General features: G+C 45.5%; 1 long non-coding RNA gene across 1 annotated transcript; it reads right to left on the bottom strand.

Moving 5' to 3' along the window:
- Positions 1–360: 360 nt before the first annotated feature.
- On the bottom strand, positions 361–14,049 carry LOC145517012 (uncharacterized). The gene is made up of 6 exons (XR_014061926.1): positions 13,992–14,049; positions 13,263–13,397; positions 11,737–12,891; positions 6,008–6,243; positions 3,020–4,804; positions 361–2,147 (listed from the first exon to the last, which is right to left on the bottom strand). It is a non-coding gene; the product is annotated as an uncharacterized LOC145517012 (long non-coding RNA).
- Between the last annotated feature and the right edge of the window lie 19 nt (positions 14,050–14,068).

A 14,068-nucleotide genomic window follows, 5' to 3' on the forward strand; every position in this document is an offset into this window, starting at 1 on the left:
GTGAGATTCTTTTCAGGCATCATTCAGTATTCTTGGGAGATAGAAAGGATGAAAATTGATGTTGAAATGAGACCACCTTCATTTTCTCAGGCTGCTCACTATGTACAGAGCTCAGGATGATTAGAAAATGTAAAACACATGTGACTGTCTTGAACCTCTTGAGTTAAACCATATTTACATAGATCAGTTTTCCCAAAGGACAGAAGTTAGCTGAACTTAAGCAATTAAAAAAAAAAGAAACCAACAACCAAACACAAAACTAGAACCTTTTGCAAAGGCCAAAAAACATGGATGGGTTAAACCATATCAGATGTAATGGTTTGTTTTAAGAAGTGTTTGGTTTGTGGTCTATATGCATGCTTTTTTTTTTTTTTTAGGTAGATGTAAAAGCAGAATTTGCAAGATCTTTAGCTGCTGAGATAGAAACACAGTATATAGGGTTTAGTTACACCAAAGCAGTGAGTACAATCAGATCACTGATGACCCAGATCAGGGATGTGCTCCTGGCTCTCCAGTCCATTCCAAAGCCACCTCAGAGACTGTAGCCACAGAGGGACCATGAATGGCTAAAGACAAAATTGAGCAGCCCCTGACCTTGTTGTTTCACCAAGAGCAAGTAACCCAAACCTTGAAATACCACCTCAGGGGGACCTTCCTTGCAGTTCTGCCATGGGGAACAAAGAACAAACTTTTTAGTCTTGGAACTTCTTCCCTCCCATTGCCAACATTTTCAATTTCATTTGCCCTTGACTAAATGTAGCTTCCTGTTTCTAAGAAAAGAAGCCGAAAGAGCCTTTTGAAGGCCTCACAGACAGTCTCAGAAGGCTTCATGGGCAGCAAACAACTCTGAGCAAACAACAATTTGATGAGTTAAGTGTAAACGGATCAGAGACATATGGATTACATTTTTGGGGAAATACACATGGGTTTGCAATGTAAAGCAGGGCCGTGGCCGGGGGAGTGGAGAAGGGAATGCTTGGAAAAATGTGGTTTGGGTCTTGCCAACTGCAAAATGTTTGAAACAAATAATCTGAGATGCTTTGCCCAGCCTAGAGTATGACTGGATTCACCGTTTCTTCTATTTATGTGTCATTTTCAGACTTGGCACTTAAACCAGTGCTGGTTTGGGTCTTGGATAGATTTTTTTTAAAATACAGTTATTTAGAAATATCATTGCATGTGATTTCTGTGTATCCTTTGAGTGTGACGCCTGGGGTGGTGTTGGGGAAGAATTGGGCATTTAGTAACATTTCTCTGAGGCCAAACTGCTCCTAAACCTGTCTGGTGTATTTCTACTTATGAAGGATCCCAATCCAGGCTGTGCTAGTGAGGTGATGGAGCAGCTTGAAAAAGTCACTTAACTTTCCACCTGTCTTTCCACCTGTAAAGTGGGGATAATATTACCCACCTGTAAATATTCCACCTGTAAAATGGCGGTAATATTACCCACCTCAGGGCCCATGAGGGATGAGATGTTGGATGATGTAGTGTTAGGAGTGTGGACCCAGGAGACATAGTCCTGGGATACCATCCCAGCTCTGACCCTTCGTGAATTTGGGCAAATTCTTTAGCCTTTCTGTGCTTCAGTTTGTTCATCTATATCATTCTTGATGAAAGTGAAAGAGGAGAGTGAAAAAGTTGGCTTAAAGCTCAACATTCAGAAAACTAAGATCATGGCATCTGGTCCCATCACTTCATGGGAAATAGATGGGGAAACAGTGGAAACAGTGTCAGACTTTATTTTTTTGGGCTCCAAAATCACTGCTGATGGTGATTGCAGCCATGAGATTAAAAGATGCTTACTCCTTGGAAGGAAGGTTATGACCAACCTAGATAGCATATTTAAAAGCAGAGATATTACTTTGCCAACAAAGGTCCGTCTAGTCAAGGCTATGGTTTTTCCAGTGGTCATGTATGGATGTGAGAGTTGGACGGTGAAGAAAGCTGAGCGCTGAAGAATTGATGCTTTTGGGCTGTGGTGTTGGAGAAGACTCTTGAGAGTCCCTTGGACTGCAAGGAGATCCAACCAGTCCATCCTAAAGGAGATCAGTACTGGGTGTTCATTGGAAGGACTGATGTTGAAGCTGAAACTCCAATGCTTTGGCCACCTCATGCGAAGAGTTGACTCACTGGAAAAGACCCTAATGCTGGGAAGGATTGGGGGCAGGAGGAGAAGGGGACGACAGAGGATGAGATGGTTGGATGGCATCACTGACTCGACGGACATGGGTTTGGGTAAACTCCGGGAGTTGGTGATGGACAGGGAGGCCTGGCGTGCTGCGATTCATGGGGTCGCAAAGAGTCGGACACGACTGAGTGACTGAACTGAACTGAACTACATAAAGTTACCTTGAGAATTAAGACTTACTGTACATAAAGAACTTAGCACAGTACCTGGCACATAATAAGTGTTTGACAAATGCTAACAATCTCTGTTGTTGATTATAATTTCTCTTGTGCCATGGAGCCTTTGAATAATGTAGAAAATAAGGAACTTTACCTTGAGCCAGGGGGGAGGGTAGTACCTCACTGCATCTACTAGAGTCACCTCCAACCTACTTTCCTTTTCTTACTGCTTCAGCTCGTAGATTAACTCTCAATTTCTCTCATCCCCAAATAAAAAGGGGGTAGATTCCTCCATCTAAAATTAGGCTCATCTATTTCTTCATCCTGGGATAGAATGTTTTTTTCTCATCTTTTTTACCACTATCTATTATCCAGAGTCACTTTGTTCAAGAACCCAACTAAATCATACTAGAGTGGGGGGACTTCTGGGGGCTCAAATGGAGGAAAATAATGAACTCAGAGTTGTGTTGGCTTAATGCATCGCTTCTCAGTCCTTCTTGGGTATTAGAATGAACTGGGGAATATTTAAAAGGTAAGAGAAGTTTTGAGGGTGAAGAGTTTCAGAACTCTTCTAAGGCACAGCCAGGGCTGAGAACCGCTTTGGCCAAGGCATTCAGTGGACATTACAGGTGCTTCTTGTGGTAATTTATGACCTCTACCTCTTTGAACTCACCTGACTCTTTCTTTGGAGACCAGAGAGGACCTGATTTCTGTCCTCCAGGCAGCGGGCCAGCTTTCCTCTGAGGCTCTCCCTTTTGAGGTTGGCAAAAGCAAGGCCACTTCCTCTTAGAATCCCAGGCGGGCTTTAGATCAGAGCTGCTGCTACCGGGTGGTTGGTCTCCCACACCCCCACCCCAGCTCTGGTCTGAGGGACTTGTCTGAATCCATCCCTTCTTGCCTATCTACTGCCTTCTAGCTGCTATTTCTGTATGCTTCTGTATGCTTCTCTCCTGATAAGTACAATTCCATTTCTTCTCGTCCTTTTTGCTTCTTGGCCACTGCTGTCTTCTGTTAAACATAGTCCTAGAGGCTGTGCAGTGGAGTGAAGAAAGGGGGGGACTTGGAGTTGGACCTGGGTTTAAATCTCTCCTTGGTTGCTGACATGCTACTTAATCTCTCCGGGCCTCAGCTCCATATTTGTAAAATAGGAATACTCTTATTTAGATGAATCTATTGTTGTGAAAAAATTCAGGGAGATAAGGCCAGAGTGATGGTTGTGGTGGAGGCAGCAGGTGACTGCAGTGGTAACAGTGGCAGTGGTGGTGATGGGGGTTTTGGTGATGATGATGGCAGTGAAAGCGATGGTGGTAGTCACAGTTTTGGTGATGGTGGTTTGGTAGTGTTCACAATGGCGATGATGACAGTAGTGTTGGTGTTGGTGGTAGTGATGATAGTGATCAAAGTTTAATCAAGAAAGCAGAAGCTTCTAGAAAAAGCTGTTTAGAGGAACCACATGGAAGCAAAAACAGAAGGTCTTTGCGTTTGCTAAGACCATGGGAATAGTTCATTGTATTAGTTAGCATTTGATCAGGAACAGCACAGCTATTCTGAGTGACACAGAATAAAGGATTCACTATAGAGATTAGACTTACGCAGTATGAAAAGTAGTGGCAAAGTCTACTCAAGGCTATTGCCTTTGTGTCTGGGGTGGGGCCTGAATCTTCAGCAGGCCAGCAGGGCCTGCACTTGAGACAAAATTTGGATGTGAAGTGGGAGAGGACAAACAAACTGGAATGTGCCCCTGACTCTCACCGCCTCCAGTCTTGATCCCAAAGGTGATCCACAGGAAAAACGGGTCACATTGTCACAAATGAGTCACAGAAAAAAAGCCTATTGTCACAGAAGCAAATGGCAACCCACTCCAGTATTCTTGCCTAGAGAATCCCATGGACAGAGGAGCCTGGTGGGCTGCTGTCCATAGGGTCACACAGAGTTGGACACAACTGAAGCGACTTAGCATGCATGCATGCATTGGAGAAGGAAATGGCAACCCACTCCAGTATTCTTGCCTGGAGAATCCCAGGGACAGAGGAGCCTGGTGCGCTGCCGTCTATGGGGTCGCACAGAGTCGGACACAACTGAAGCGACTTAGTAGCAGCAGCAGCAGCAGCAGTAGCAGCATTGTCACAGAGCTGAATGTGTACTTGGCTCAGGCCTTGGAGAGGCTGGGGGAGATCTGGTCGGACCTGGATCTGCTGTGGACTCAGCTGATGTCAGCAGCACCGAGGTGGGCCAGCAGGGCTGTGACAGCGTGTGTGAGCTGCTGCCGCACCTGGTGCCCACACCTGACCTCCAGAACCTGATGGCCATTGCTTCATTCCTCCTTCCAAATCTGCAGATTTCTCTTATTGCTGGCCTTGATCTGGAGCCATACAGGAACTCTGGGAAATGTAGTTCCCAGACGTAGTTTCTGCTCTGTTCACATGACACATGGCCCAAGGTGAGCACAGTGTCTTTCCTGTAGAAAGACAGATTGCAAGCTTCAGTCCCTGGGGTGGCCTGATAACGTGGGTAAATAGAGCTGTGCTGAGAGGGTGCCGAAGATGGGACAAGGGAGCCCTTTGCACTCGCAGCTCAAGGAATAACCTGGCTGTTTCACCTCATCCCTCTCCCCGACCAACCGCTGAGGGGGACCATGTCTTGTACCCATCCTTGATTTCACAATCATGGCCTGGATAAGGCTGCAAACACCTGGCCCTCTGTGGGATCCTGGTGTGCCTCTGGCTTCACTTGGATGCCTCGTTAAGTGGCTGTTTCTCTTGGCGTTGACCCTACTCTCTGTTTCTGGTATCTACTCCTGAGAAGTCCTCCAGCTGGACCTGTAGGTCTCTTTGGTGGGCAGCCTCCTCAGGCCATGGTGCTCTTTCTAGTGGCTCTGGTGCTCAGGGGTTACAGCCTTGGGGAAGTTTCTCCGCTCTTCCTAATGCTTTGGCTTCTGAAGTTTTACGATAGCATTATGGCCTTGTTTCTATTTTGTAATTTGAAAATTTTCCATATCAAAGATGCATGTAGAATTTGGCTTAACTATATGCTCTCCCACTTGGTTTGTCTGCTCTAACCTACATCAAACATGCATGGGTGGTGGGAATGGAAGGAGCTGCTGCTGTGAAATGAGTAGCTGGAGATTTGGTAGCCAGAATTCATATCTCTACCCCTTCTTTTTCTTTATTTACTATGCTACCTGATTTGTGAATATTTTCTCCAGCTGCAAGCAATTTACGCAAACTGTAAACTATGTAACTGCGGTAATCTCTCTAACTGTGACTAGAGACTGAAAAATGACCAGTTGTCATTAGATTTGCAAACTTGTAGAGAGGGTGCTCTTGCTGGTGGCCTCATGCTGGATACTTCTCAGATGGTGGATAAGTTATTGTGATTATCTGCACCTCAACTTTCTCATCTGCAAAATGAGCAGGTTGCCTCACATTTCATGCTGTGTTCCTTGAAGCCCTGGTGTTACCAGAGGACTCACTGGGAATTTGGCAAGGGGAAGGGCACAGGGTCCAGGCTTCCCTCATCTCAACTCAAGTAGCAAAGAGCCACTTTGTAAAATATGTAAATATGTCTGTTTTACATATTTGGATTGCTGGTCAGCAAATAAATCTCTCCCCCTTGGAGCAGACCGCAAGCCCCTGGTTTGGGGCTTGGCCACATGACTTACTTTTGAATTACTTATGGAATGTGAGAGGATGTGATGCTAGCACAGGCTTGAAATGTGTATTGCTTGGTTTGGCTTGCCTCTTGTGCTCTTCCATTTACTATGAGAATGTGCCTGCAGGTAGCTGGTGGTCTAAGAAAATGAGAGATGTGTGGAGCAGACTAGACCTAACCCATAGCCTGAAGCAGAACTTCTCCAGTCAAGTCCCTTCAAAACCAGCTTACTGTAAACCTGCAGATCTGTAAGCAGAGAACAAAGTTGTTAAAAGCATTGTATTTAGGGGGTGGTTGTTACACAGCATCATTGCAGCCATAGCTAATACAGCTTACAAATATGTTTTAGTCAATAATCAGATCCTTTGGTTTAAAACAAGTTTGAAAAGCACTGGCTTTGCTGACTCTCCAGCTCCTCCACTCAGTTCTAACATCCTATGTTTCTTCCCCTCTGTGTATATAGGAGAGAGAGGGAGAATGAAAAGGTTTTGGAAACAAGAAAAAGAAAAGAGAGATTGCAAGTTTTTCTTTTTGAAGGAAGAGGGGGTTTGTAAGGGAGCGAAGGTAGGTACATCCTCAGTTGTACTGTGCTTAGTTGCTCAGTCGTGTCCCACTTTTTGTGTCCATGGGATTGTCCAGGCGAGAATACTGGAGTGGGTTGCCATGCCCTCCTCCAGGGGATCTTCCCAACCCAGGGATCAAACCCAGGTCTCCTGCATTGCAGGCAGATTCTTTACAGTCTGAGCCACCAGGGAAGCCTCACATCCACAGTTAAGTATGTTTTATTTCTTCTCTGAATCCTCAAATAAACAGATTTGTCTCCTGGCATTACTTCATACATTATTTTGTCCCTTCTAGTGTTCCATTTGCACAACCTCTGAAATCCCAGGAAGAAGGTGAAAGAATAACATTGCACATAGCTCTGGGTTGTGCTATGTTTATTTCGGGATGGGCCATTCACTTGGGCTTAACCTCATACTGACCTCTCTGATTCCAGACAAGACAGCAAAACTTTGCTAATAGATTCAAAATCATAGTCTAAGTAACAGAAACAGCTTACTTCCCGAGCCAAAGATGCTTTCGATTCTCATTATTTGTGTTTGTGGTCACATGAAGAGGTCCAGGGAGATAATTTTGAAGAATTCATAGACAACTTTACTGCTGAAGTGCATGTGTGGATACCCTGGGGTCTTAAACAATTGGCACCCCATCCCAAATTCTGGGTAGATTAGCTGAAGAATGGAGGGAGAAGGAAGGTTTTAGACTATTTTCAAGCTGAATTTTGCTCCAGTCCTTTGCAACATGGTTTCATTTTATTCTTCAAGTTTTGAGAACATCTCAAATGTAAATGTAAAACCATTGTCCAAAGCCAAGAAAAAAGAGATATTTGGAAGCCCTCTCTAACAAATAATTGAAGGATTACTATATTTTGTTTCAAGGTAGGTAGCCTCTCTAAGGATGCACAGCATTTTGGATCAAATTCCCCAGAAAGAGTCTGTGCGGGGTTCAGAACCCCAGCACAAGGCAGGCTAGGCTGGGTTTGAGGTCATCTCTGCTATCAGCCCATGCTCAGGTTGTGTCTTACACTGATGGCCATCTGAATGCGGGTATCAAGTGATGCGCCGGCTTGTTTGTACTTTTAGGACAACAGAAACTGCTTAATATTTAATGCCAGAAATTGGCACTGCCTATGCATGGGGAATTCTGCTGTTGTGCTATGGAGGACCTGAATCTATGATTCACAGAGCCATGTAGGACTTGAGGAGACAATTTATTTTAGGTTGACTAAAGAGTATCTTGGAGAAGGAAATGGCAACCGACTCCAGTATTCTTGCCTAGAGAATTCCATGGACAGAGGAGATGGTGGCTTACAGTCCATAGGGTTGCAGAGACTCGGACACGACTGAAGTGACTTAACACACACCACACAAAGAGTATCTAGCAGAAACCAAAGTGTAAATAATTGTATTTACTTAGTGTCAGGAGATTTTAAAATAAAAGCCCTTTTTTTGATACTCTACAAGAGTAAAAGAATATATACCTATTTAACTAATAGAAAGGGAAGGTGGAATTAAAAAGGAGAAAACCAATTTAGATAAAGGCAAGCAAATAGGGCTTCCCTGGTGGCTCAGTTGGTAAAGAATCTGTCTGCAATGCAGGAGATGCAGGTTAGATTCATGGGTTGGGAAGATCCCCATGGAGAAGGAAATGGCAACCCACTCCAATATTCTTGCCTGGGAAATCCGACGGACAGAAGAGCCTGGTGGGCTACTGTCCATGGGTTTGCAAAGAGTCAGACATGACTTAGCAACTAAACAATAACAACAAACATATAGATAAACTGTGGGGCAATAAGTTGACGTAATGTTCTACAGCTATTAGAACAATAGCAATGAAGACATGAAAAGTTGTTTGTAGTATTGGGAAAAGCAAAAAGCAGAAGAGGAAACATGGATGCCTTAAAATATGTATCAGTGGGTGGAGACCAAAATGGAGCATTTGAAAATGAAAATGGTTGAAAGAGTAATGGGATCATGTGTTTTGTTTTTCAGTAATATATGAAATGTTTCTACAATATGAAAAAATACATATAAGTAATTGAGAAAAGTGAATTGGCACAAGAAAAGCCTCTTATGGTTTAAGAATCAAAGCGAGGCCTGTAGGCAGAAGAGGAAATTGCCTAGATATCAGGGAAGGAAAATTTGCTATTTCAAAACAGAAATGACTGTTGCAGCTTCTCTGTGTGCTGGGATCAGTGGGTTTCATGCCAGGAGAAGGTGGTTTTTTGTTAAGGAAACGTTATTAAGCAGATGAGAAAAAAAGGGCCTGAAGCCACCAGTAAGGGAGTGTTCAGATTTAAACATGTCTATATTAGAAAGTAACAGAACTTTTCCATTTTCCCTTGGTGGTTTGTGAGTAGAGGGAGACAGAGAGATTTGGAGCCTGAAAAACTGGGAAAAGATAAACAAGAAAAGATCCAGCTAGAGAGGGTGAGAGTGGTAGGGATCGAATAACAACTTTAAGGATACTGGTGACCAATTTCAGTTTTAAGCTATTTTCTCTTGTGTTTTTCTCCCCAAAATTCAGGCAAAATATTTGGAGAATGAGTGGGGGAGGGGGTAGTGTCTGAGGGAGGGGAACACACACAGGTGCACAGAGAAAACCATAAATGCAAGAGGCTGGTTGGTGAGCGTGGACCAAGAAGTCCCTTTAAGGGAGAGTTTAAGTGTGGGATGGCCCAGCCATGTCCCCTTGCCATGCCCCCACTTAGGTGTCTGGAGAAGGGTACTCTACTCCCGTGGGATGGAGCTCAGGCCATCTGCTTGGATGTTAAAAGTGTTACTGAGTCCAAGCTCACTCTGCTCACTGCACACGAGGTCAATGAATCTGAAAGATGAAGTGTTGAGGCAAGGAATATGACTTTATTTGGAGAGCTAGGTGACTGAGAAGGTGGCAGACTAAGGTCTCAAAATAACCATTCTGTTGGAGTTTGGATGCCAGGCTCTTTCATGGGTCAGAGATAGGGGGGAGGTGAGAAACCAAAATAAAAAAGGCCATTAATCTTGCAAATATCTCCTAGAATGGGAAGCCTCAGGCAGGGGGATGTGTTAGTTTCCTCCTTCCTGCCATGTACAGGTGGACAGGGTTCTGAACAAAGGCACTTTAACAACTGGGCAGAAGGGCAGGATTCTTTAAGGCAGGCCATTATGTATGATCATAATTAAAAAAGCAACGAAAAGCAAGTCAGAGAAACAGTTTAAAATGGAGTCAGAATTGACTTCTGCCTGCAACAAAAGAAAGCTGATACCTTAAGATGGACATTCAGAGTTCACATACACAGCATGGTCTGAGGAGTCCTGAATAGCACACGGACACGAGTAAGAGTGATTCCAGGGCCCTGTGCTGGGCAGTGTATTGGGGCGGGTGGAGGTGGTAGTTGTGGAAGGAACAGAAAAACATGAATTGTATCTAGATCCTGACTCCTGCTCCCAGAGGACCTTGTGACAATGGCCCTTTTAGAAATGGTGCTCAACTTAAAGACTGTAGGATAACAACCCTGTATGGCCTCAGTGGGCCACAGTGAGTGAGGGTAGAAGCTGTCTGCCCCAGGTGCTGGCCATAGGGAAGGAGGATTGGGAGGGGAGTGCATTGTCTGGGTGGGGTCTGACAATCTGCCTCACTGACAAGTGCCCAAGTGATGCTGCTGCTGCTGGTCGGGGCGTCCACACACCCCCACATTTAAAAACAGTAATGAAATAAACCTCATTTTATTATCATCATGTGCCAACAGTTCCAAACACTGTGGTGATAAAATAACCCTCCCCGCTGGAACAGCTGGCATATTCCTGTCCCTGGTGCACTGTGGGATGGGAGGAGCTGAGGAAGGGAATCCATAAGGGGCTCATGCAGGAAAGAAACCTGAATTCCCCTACCTGGGAAATGAGAGACTTCTCAGGACTGAACTGGAAAAATATGAGCCTGGCCAACGGCGGGACAAGAAAATCCTCAGAAGACAGCAACTGGGCAGAGGTTAAGCAAACTTCGGTGCCAAGTCAGTGGCAGCTTGGTAAACAGGCGGCTCACAGCGAGCGCTTAAAATTAGTGTCTTTTCAGAGAAAACAAAAGTCGATGTAATCTCAGCTGTGAGGGGGAAAAGCAGGCTAGCGCCTCTTTGGTGAAAGATCGGAGCTCTAGCTAGATTTTGAAAGACAGTTCTAAGAAAAGCTGGAAAAGGAGCACTTGGTCATCCTATAGACCCTGGGATACACCTCAGGGCTGGGAGGAAGCCGAGATCCCTTCTAAATCCAGCCATGTATAAGGATGGAGGCTGATGAGGTTCAGATCAGCAATTCCCAGAGTGTGGTGCCCCTGCTCCCCCCTACCCCCTACTCCAGCAGCAGCAGCATCACTTGGGTACTTGTTAGTGACATAGATTCTCAGACCCCACCCAGACCTACCGAGTCAGAAATTCTGGGGCTGGGGTGAATGATCTCTATTTTAACAAGCCCTCCTAGAGATTATGATGCCCACTAAAGTTTGAGAACCACAGATTCAGGGTGGACTCTGGGGTTTATTTTCCTCTGATAGGTGATGACAGGTAACCTCCCTCTTATCTCCCTCAATCCAGGCACCTGCGGTTTGTGGAGATGCGAGGATGAGTGATAGAACAGACTTAAGGAGGAAGACATAGGTGTTTTTGTTTTTTAATTTGTGAATGGCTTTAGTCAGCTACTGAATCTGTGGACTCTATTGTGCAAGATTCCAAAGGAAGACACCTCGATAATTCCATTCCAGTGTCTGCTTGTTCTTTTGTTTGGAAAATTTAATCCAATGGTCTTACCCAATCCTTAATGTTTGGACAAGTTCTTCTAATTGTCTAACGAAATCCTTTCTACTATACATGTAAATCTTGAGCAAAGGCAGCCCTAGAAGTGACAACATCACAAGTTTTTTGATTCTAATGTTCACAGAAAGAATGGGAAATGAGAGGGAAAGGGCTGCCCTGTAACTGGGCCCAGGCAATCCTGTGTGTAGTGGACACTCCTGGTCACCAGGTGAGGCCCTGAAGCATGAATAGTGGCCAGTGTTATCACACCATATTGGGAGGTTGGACAATGAGGCTGAAAGCACATTGGTTTTGAGAGTCAGACAGGGTTTACACGGGGCTCTCCTATTGAAAAGCTAAATGACTTTGGGTAAGTTCTTAGTCTATCCTCAGTCTCACTTTGCTCATCTCACCTCTTCTGGGGTTAATTCAGCAGAGCATTGTGCTAAATCTGGGGGTGAGGTGTGATGTCTTGTTCATTATGACTGGAAGGTGCCAGAGTGGGTGCTAGAGAGGTGTGTAGGTGGCATCGCATCCCTCCCTTTACAAAACTGTTTGCCAGGGTTATTTTATACTTGAACAATTTGGACTTCACCCTGCAGGCCTTACATGTAGAGCTGCCCCAGTGCTCACAGGGTGGAGAGATGGTTCAAGAATTGATTTAATTGATTAATTAATTAATGGCTGTTCTGGGTCTTCTCTAGTTGCGATGTTGGCTTCCCACTGCAGTGACTTCTCTTTGTTGTGAAACACAGGCTCTAGGGCATGAGGCCTCAGTAGTTGTGGCACACAGGGTTGGTTGCCCCGTGGCATGCAGGATCTTCCTGGACCAGGGATCAGCCATGTCCCCTGCATTGGCAGGTGGATTCTCAACCACTGAACACAAGGGAAGTGCAATGTGTCAATTTAAACACCTTAGATCCTTGAGTGTTGACAAAGGCGTTCTCAGAGTCTTCCATGGCAATATCTCAGTTTTTGCAAACTCATCACCACAAGTGGCATTGCCTTTACTGAGGGCAGAGGGACTCTGGTGGGTAAATGCAGCCCCTGCTCTGTGCCGATGGGCACTCATGGTCAGGAGGGCTGTATCTAAGAATGAGCAGTCAGAAGGCAGATGTGAGTCATCGAAGGTCCTTGGATTTAAAGGCTACTGGTAGAGGTCAGTTTGTTGGCCAAGGTGGGCACTTATTCAAGCAACAGATCCCACAGAGTGCTTTCCATGTGTCAGGTGCTGGTTAATAAGATAGGAGAGGCCCCATCCTCAACTTGCTCACAGTCCAAGGTGGTGCTGGGCCAGAGTTATCAAAACGTCTGTACTCCGTGTGTGAAAATGATCTGAAGGGAGATTCTGGCCTCACAGGGTGCGCCTACTCCCCAAAGATGTCTGTGTCCTAATCTCTGATTCCTGTTACGTTACTTTTCATGGCAGAAGGGACTCTGCAGATGTGATTACATTGAGGACCTTGAGATGGGGAGATTATTCTGAGTTTTCTGCATGGACCAGACTGAATCACAAAGGTCCTTCGAAGTGGGCGAGGGAGACAGAAGAGAGTCAGAAAGCGGTGTCTCTGTGGAAGAAAAGGGACACTGTGTGAGAAGGATTCAGCCTGCTGTGGCTGTCTCTGAGGATGAGCTAAGGAATGGGGCCAACAGCCGAGGAATGCAGGCAGCTTCCAGAAGCTGCAAAAGGCCAGGAAACAGATTCTCTGCTAGAACCTTTAGGGAGGAGTGTGGCCTTGCCTTGATTCCTAGTGAGACCTGTGTCTGACTTCCAACCTACCGACATGTGAGATGATGGATTTGTGTGGTTTTGAGCCACTAGATCTGTGGTAATTTGTTACAGAAGCCACAGGAAATATAAATGAGGCTCTGGGCCTATAGTTAGGCCAAGGCTACCCATTTGTCCCTGAGTTTAAGAAGGGTCCCGCAGTCTCTGCACCTGAGGTCTTGTGTTGGAACGTGAGGCTGACTGGCTGCGCTGAATCTCTGGAGGTCCTGGCTTGGGTGTGGTGGGAAGTGCAGGTCTGAAGGGAAGCCATGCTCACAGCCATTTGTGGAGATGCTCTCGGGATACCTAAGAAACCAGCACATGGCAGGTGGTAAGGAGAGATGCAGCCCCCTTGGAATCTTCCAGGTCTGTCTTGGAACAAGTCAGGCGGGAGGGGCCCAGACTTGCCCTCAACACTGCATCTCTCATCCCTTCCTGCCATGGTGACTTAGCACAGGACTTAGGCTTGGTGCTGTCCCAGCCACATCACTTACCTGTTGGTGCAACCTTGGACAAATTAATTACCTTCTCCTAACCCCAGTTTTCTCACTTATACATATGCACATCTCCATGTCGTTATAAGGAAGACTCAGACAGTAAAGAATCTGCCTACAGTGCGGGAGACCTGGGTTCGATCCCTGGGTCAGGAAGATACCCCAGAGAAGGGAATGGTTACCCACTCCAGTATTTTGCCTGGAGAATTCCATGGACAGAGGAGACTGGTGGGCTACAGCCCATGGGGTCACAAAAAGTCAGACACAACTGAGCAACTAACACTTTTTCACTTCAAGATAATATATAAAGCACCTGGCACATTACAGGAGGGTGAACTTTTTTGAAGAAGGACAATTGTGGGATTCTGTCCAGCTTGGTGAATAGTGTAGAACAAAGCATGAATACCTTCCTGCTGGCTCATGTGGGAGCCATGGTTTGTCAGGGATGTGGAGCTGCTGGGAGTGCAGCCAAGCAGGCAGTTC

This window comes from Giraffa tippelskirchi, chromosome 8 (genome assembly GCF_054371585.1).
Source record: "Giraffa tippelskirchi isolate mGirTip1 chromosome 8, T2T-mGirTip1v1.2.pri, whole genome shotgun sequence".
Classification (NCBI taxonomy): Eukaryota; Metazoa; Chordata; class Mammalia; order Artiodactyla; family Giraffidae; genus Giraffa; species Giraffa tippelskirchi.